This window comes from Cricetulus griseus, chromosome 3, assembly GCF_003668045.3.
Source record: "Cricetulus griseus strain 17A/GY chromosome 3, alternate assembly CriGri-PICRH-1.0, whole genome shotgun sequence".
In the NCBI taxonomy this organism is placed as follows: Eukaryota; Metazoa; Chordata; class Mammalia; order Rodentia; family Cricetidae; genus Cricetulus; species Cricetulus griseus.
The window spans coordinates 257783708-257790212 of record NC_048596.1 but is presented as its reverse complement, the minus strand read 5'-3'; the positions used below and the strand labels follow the sequence as shown (position 1 = coordinate 257790212).

Below are 6505 nucleotides of genomic sequence, written 5' to 3'. Positions count from 1 at the left end.
AAGCCACCCGAGTCCCGCTGCCATTTTAAGGTCCCAAGTAACACACAGAGACTTATATTAGGTACAAATGCTGCTTGGCCAATGACTAGGATTTCTCATCTGCTAGCTCAGTCTTAATTATCATAAATCTATATATAAGACTTATCTTATCGAGGACGCCTCCCACTGGCACCCTCTCTTGCAGGCAGATCACTTGGTGACTCCAGAGTAGATACCAGGAGGAAGATCAAGAGAAAAAGAACGACTTCCTTCTTGTCCTTGCTTATATATGAGTCTGCCTGCTATGTCAGTTCCTGCCTGGATCGCAAGACTTCTTTACTACATTGCCCAGAATCCTCCTCGACTCCTAGTCCTGCCTAACCTTCTGCCTCAGTGGCCAATGTACTTTATTCAACAATCAATAAGATGAACATACATAGAAGTACATTCCCTATCATCTCCTCTTTTCTGTCTAAATAAAAAGGGTAACTCATCTTTTATAATAACTGAAGAAAACTACAACCATAACTGTCTTCAACTCCATCAAAGACCACAGAAGGATAATATCTAAACTTTAGAATTGACAGAGACATCTCACTACCTGGACAGTCAGTTCAACAGCAGGCATCTCTTCATGTTCACGTTTCAGGAGATAGTAAATAATAGTGAATAATTATCTTGCTTCCACTTGGGGCATATGCTCAGAGTTCTGGATTAAGAAGAGAAACCACCAAGAATGTGATCAGTGGCCTGGAGAAGCCCCTGCTAGTCAGAATCACTAGCACTTGTCTTCCCCAACCCTCTTTTTCTTTTCTTTATTTAGTACCAGGGCTTGAACCTAGGGTCTCACACACATTACAGAAAATCACACTATCCTGTCACTGAGCTATGTCCCTGCCCTGAATCATTGGTCCTTAACCCTCTAAACACATCTCCTCTCATCTGCCTAAACCTTAAATGTTGAAAGCAGAAACTTGACAGTATCTGTATTCCTGTATCTTTGGTAACATACAACCATAGTAGCCCAACTGAAACCTGCCAAGTGTCCATGGACAGATGAACGTACAAATGACCTGTGGCACATAAGCACAATGGGATATAGAGCGACTTGACCTTACGTACTTAGAAAATTCTGACCTAAGCTTAGGCACAAGTGAACTTTGAGGACATAAGCTAGTAGTAAAAAAGTACTGGGTGCCTTTGTGTATTCTTGTATGTGCATGTGTGTAGAGGATTATATGTACATGTGTGTACAGATGCATGTGTGCACGTGTGTGTGTCATAGTTGGATGAATATTCCCCCCAGGTTAATTATTGAGATAGGGTCTCTCACTGAAGCTGGAGCTCATGTTTCAGCTAGACAAATTGCCCAGAAGTCCCGGAATTACCTGCCTGTGCCCAACACGCACACATCCAGCACTCCAGCACTAAGGCTGGAGGCATGTACTACCATGCCTGGTGCTTCTGTGAGTGCTGGAGACCTGAATTCAGGTCCTCAAGTTTGTACAACAAGCACTTTACCAACCCGGCTATCCAGCCCCTAATTTTTTAAAATTATCTTTTAATTGGCATATAAAATAATAGGTTCCATTATGACATTTTTAATACATGAATCAGATTTGCCACTCCCCCCATATTTCTCCTCTCTCTGATTCCTTCCCTCCTTCTAACTGGTCCACATTCTGCTTCCATGTATATAAACACTTGTGTTTAAATCCTCATATGGAAAACACTTAATATTTTTGTCTTTCTAGCCACATTACCCCCAGTCCCTCCACCTGAGACTACTTCCTCTTCCCATATGTTTCACTTTGACTTTGGGGTTGTATGTATACTTAAATCTAGATTCTGCCTATGGAAGAGAATACAGGATATTAAGACAAACATGGCTATTAAATTGCAATAACAGGATAAAGACAGCATGCTGAGCTCTTACACAGTAGGGTGGCTACAGATAATAATGATGTACTGGACACCTCCAAGGGCCAACGGTATCTTATACAATGTAAATACAATGTGAAGAATCTCTCTATCTCTCTCTCTTGACATTCGGGAGTTCTGGCTTATGTGTTTTGCACATCTGTAAGCCTGGTACAGGGTGACCTGTTGCACTCTGGAGCTGCTGCTAGAACTACAGCCTCTGTGGGAGTCTTCAAGAGTCATTCATAGATGTTTATTTCATGCTTGTGTCTAGAAATCACTTGGTGAGTCAGCCATGCCCTTGCCTCCATTGCTGTGTGTTGTCACAAGTCACAAGGGTAACAGCCACCCAGCTACTTAATGACATCATTTGGTAGTTGCTGTTCCCACAGAAAGGCTGGGGAACTTGGATACGTACCCCTTCTCACATCACAGCAACAGTATGAGAAACTCAAGCTCTCTTCAGCCATGAGTGGGCAGACAGGCCCTGGTGATAAAGGATCTGCCAGCCACCATGATACTTCCTCTGAGTCACCAGCTCTCAGGTTTGCCTCACTGCTTAACCCTGCCCCTGAGCCATCCTCTCCTCTCCTCCCTAGAAGTCAGGAGCTGGGGGAAAGTGACCATATTATGCTCAAAGTGCAAGGAAGCTGCAAAGCAAGAGACCACCTGGCCTTCACCTGGCCATAATGACTCACAAACCTGGACTGCATCTTCCATATGAGGACCCCAGAGCCCTTTACAATCACACCCTTGGTATGACCCTCCGGCACTCTCTCGAAATGACATAGGAATTTCCAAGCCGAAGAAACTGAAATATGAAAATATGATTTCTCCCTCAATCTCTCTCTCCCTCCCTCCCTCCCTCCCTCTCTCTCTCTCTCTCTCTCTCTCTCTCTCTCTCTCCTCCTCTCCCTCCCTCCCTCCCTCCCTCCTCTCTCTCTCTCTCTCTCTCTCTCTCTCTCTCTCTCTCTCTCTCTCTCTCTCTGTGTGTGTGTGTGTGTGTACGTGATGATGGCATACAATCAGGACCTTGTGTATGCTAAGCACTTGTTTGACCACCGAGCTTCAGTGTCAGTTCCAATGTTATTTATTTAAACGTTTCACTCCTATTCTTCCTGCTATTTTTCAGGATCCACTCCGTGTTTTCAATGAATGAGGGAAGACAGAATAACAATTTTGTACCCAATATAATCTGCACATGTGAGCCTCTTACTTCCACAGAGCCAGGTACTTCTATTATCACCTTTACCTGGCTTTCAGAAAGACTTACTTCCCTTTCTAAGCTCTCTGGAGAATCTGATCTTCCTTTTTTCTCACTACACCAGCAGCAGTTTGGAAGACAATGTGCTAACTTGGGTTATGTGACTCTGTGATTCTTAAACATACATGTGCATGCAGCTGGCATGGGAGCACACACCTGTAACCCTAGTACTTGGGAGGCAGAAGCAAAAGGATCTTGAGTTCAAGTCCAGCCTGGGCTTTATAATGAATTTGAAATCAGTTTGGGCTACACAGTGAGATCCTGCCTCAAATAAACACATAAATACATAGGCGAACCATGTGCCTGAAAATCACTGGAGGGTCATGGTAAGCAGGAGACTCTGGTCCAATACAGCTGAGTGGGGTGCAAGATTCTATGTCTCTAATAAAAACTAGGGGGGCTGTTGCCAGCCAATGGAACACATTATTAGCAGCGAGGAGCTATACTGGGCAAGCCCTTGTAGACAATACCCTCCTAGAAAAATGACAGCAGGAACTGACCCATTATTCTCTTACCTCCAGTTCTCTGGGTACTTAATTAATCTGAGCCTTGAATTATTCTGACTCTTGGCTTTTGATCTGCAAACCACTCTGACGTTGGGACGTCACAGTGCGGTAAGGAGGTAGGAAAGACAGTTTTAGGGTCTATGCAAGCCAAAGGAGCCAATATCACCTCTGATTGTACTAAACATAGTATAGACGTGTCCCTTTAAAGAGTAGTATGAGGATAGTTGTTTGCTAAGCAACATTCCAAAGCAAAGACTGAAAAAAGAATAAAATTAATAAGAGGTCATTTTGCAGGTAAAAAAAAAATACCTTTTTTCTTAGTCATTCAATGTATTTGAAATTTATATTCCAGGCACCTAAGTGAAATTTTGCAACATTCCATTATCAATGTCTGGCCTTACCTTTCAACTCCACTGGGTTAATCCTGTGTCCTGTGGTTGTCATGGCAGCGCTGATAACTGGCCCTGGGGGCTTTCCTCTGGACTATCAGGTCATCTAGGCCATCTCATTAAAATCTCCTGGTCTGTCACCCTAGAAACTAAGAGCTGGTAGCTCTTGGGGCACAATTCCTGAATAATAAAAGAGCATTTCGAGGTCTGGGTATTTCCCATGCTGCAGAATTCTACATGGCTGGGCATTGTGGTGCGCCGCTGAAATCCTAGCACTTGGAAGGCTGAGGCGGAAGGATCATGAGTTCAAGACCACCCAGGACTACATGGTGAGTTTCAGGCAAGACTCTGTGTGTGTGGATGGAGGGAGGCAGGCAGGAAGGGAGGGAGGAAGAGAGAGAGAGAGGGAGAGAGAGAGAGAGAGAGAGAGAGAGAGAGAGAGAGAGAGAGAGAGAGAGAGAGATGCATCATTGTCGAAATACTGCTTCATACTTCCATTGTGTGAACAAAAATAATTTACTTACCCATGGTCCTGTACATGGGTATCTAAACTGTTTACATTGGGGTCTGGAGAGATGGCTCAGCAGTTAAGAGCACTGGCTGCTCTTGCCTCTCCATCAGCTCCTGCCTCCAGGTTCCTGCAACGTTTGAGTTTCTGGCTGACTTCCCTCAACGATGGAACAGGATGTGGAAGTGTGAGCCGAATAAACCCTTTCCTCCCCAAGTTTGCTTTTGGTCATGGTGTTTATCACAGCAATAGAAACCACAACTAAGATACCCTTCTTCGTTCTTCCTTCCCTCCCTCCCTCTCCTTTTCTTTCTGCTTTCCCCATCCCTTCTTTTTTCTTTTATGTTAAATACTTTTCCATATTTACACTGTCAAATATGAACAACATGTAAAAACCTTGATATCTACTCAGCAAATTTTGAGTATACAATAAATATATCCTATTAACCACAGTCACTGTGCATAGGGGCTCTGTCTTACCCACGTTAGGAAGTTATAAAGTCTATTTACAGAGTTGGAAATTCCGTATCCTGAGACGTTTCTGTTTCTTTTGGCTATCACCTGACCCTTCCTGCCCACCTCCCATTGATCACCCTGGCCCCCGGCAAAAACTGATTTATTTTCTGTCTGTATATATTTGCTTGTTATTCGAAAGACTGGATCTCACTGTGTAGCCCAAATTGGCCAGGAACTCTCCAGTTTCCTTCCTCAACCTCCAGTGCTAGAATTAGATACGTGTGTATCACTATAGCTGACTTAGGTATACTTTTGATATTTCTTGCAGTTATGTCATATTGTTATCCTAAAACCTGACAACACACTACTTCATAAAGTTTTTGGATATTTTTAATATCGGGAAACATTTCAGTATGTGTTTAGTACTGTCTTCATTTGATTTTCTCTAATTATTACAAGGCCTAGCAATGTCTTCAAATGCTTGAAAGTCATCTTTTACAAATTACCAATTTATAACATTTTATCCACTTTTCAAGTTGCTTTAGTTAAATCATCATGTATTTTTTTTGTCTTTCTGCAAACTATTGGAAAACCATCCTCCCTGGAGCTCGTAGTATTTGCTCTACCACATTCTGGACCTTTTGAAGAGACAGCTGTGGACATGCTATAAAGGATGACTGTTTTCACCAGCACTGTATTCACTTCGCCCTCTAAGGCTGATAAACCCAGAGCCATTGCTTACATTCCAAAGGATGATAAACCCATTGACCTTCCTCTCTCTTCCGGAGTGGATGGATCTGTGTGGAGGACAAAGGTCTCTCCCCACATTGCATGAGGAATGGACAATAAAACTTCTTTGTGAGCAAATTGTTGGTCTATTTTCTGGTCATCAACCTGCTGTTTCCATGCAAGAAACATGGATGGAGATGTAGAAATTTAACAGTATCTTCTCTCTTCTCTGAGTCTGTAGCTTTTTATCTCTTGCTCACTCTTTCTTCTTTCTTTTATTTTTTTATTGTGCCAAGGTTTTGCCATGCAACCCTGGCTGGCCTCAAACTCTCTATTCTCCTGCCTCAGCCTTCTGTATGTGTGACCATGTCCAGCAGTAAGTTCTTTACTGTGCTAATACATAAATTTTACCCTTTTAATCATTTTTTTACATATAGTTCAAAAGCATTAGGTATAGTTGCACTCTCCTCTATCCATAGAACTTTTTCATTTTGAAAAACAAAAGCTATTTTTAAGAGGCTGTGGCCTTTTTTAAACATCCCACTGAACCATCTTGACAGCCCAGAAAACCAAAACTTCATACTCATTAAGCACTTTGCTTCCTTTTCTTTCCCCCCAGCCTCTGGGACCTTCTGCCTTCTGTCTCTGAGTCTGCCTTCTCAAGGGAACAAAGGCAATCATGCCATGCTAGTCCTTTGTGACTGGCATTTCACTTAGCAAGATGTCCCCATAGGTCTCCATGTGTCCGGATTTC

At 42.9% G+C, this 6505-nt stretch overlaps 1 long non-coding RNA gene across 2 annotated transcripts; it reads left to right on the top strand.

Moving 5' to 3' along the window:
* Positions 1-2243: 2243 nt before the first annotated feature.
* LOC118238474 lies at positions 2244-5852 on the top strand. Of its 2 annotated transcripts, none has more exons than XR_004768905.1 (4): positions 2244-2444; positions 3032-3129; positions 4288-4387; positions 5630-5852. It is a non-coding gene; the product is annotated as an uncharacterized LOC118238474 (long non-coding RNA). The 2 variants fall into 2 exon arrangements; XR_004768904.1 differs by having other exon boundaries at positions 4205-4387.
* The last annotated feature ends 653 nt before the right edge of the window (positions 5853-6505 follow it).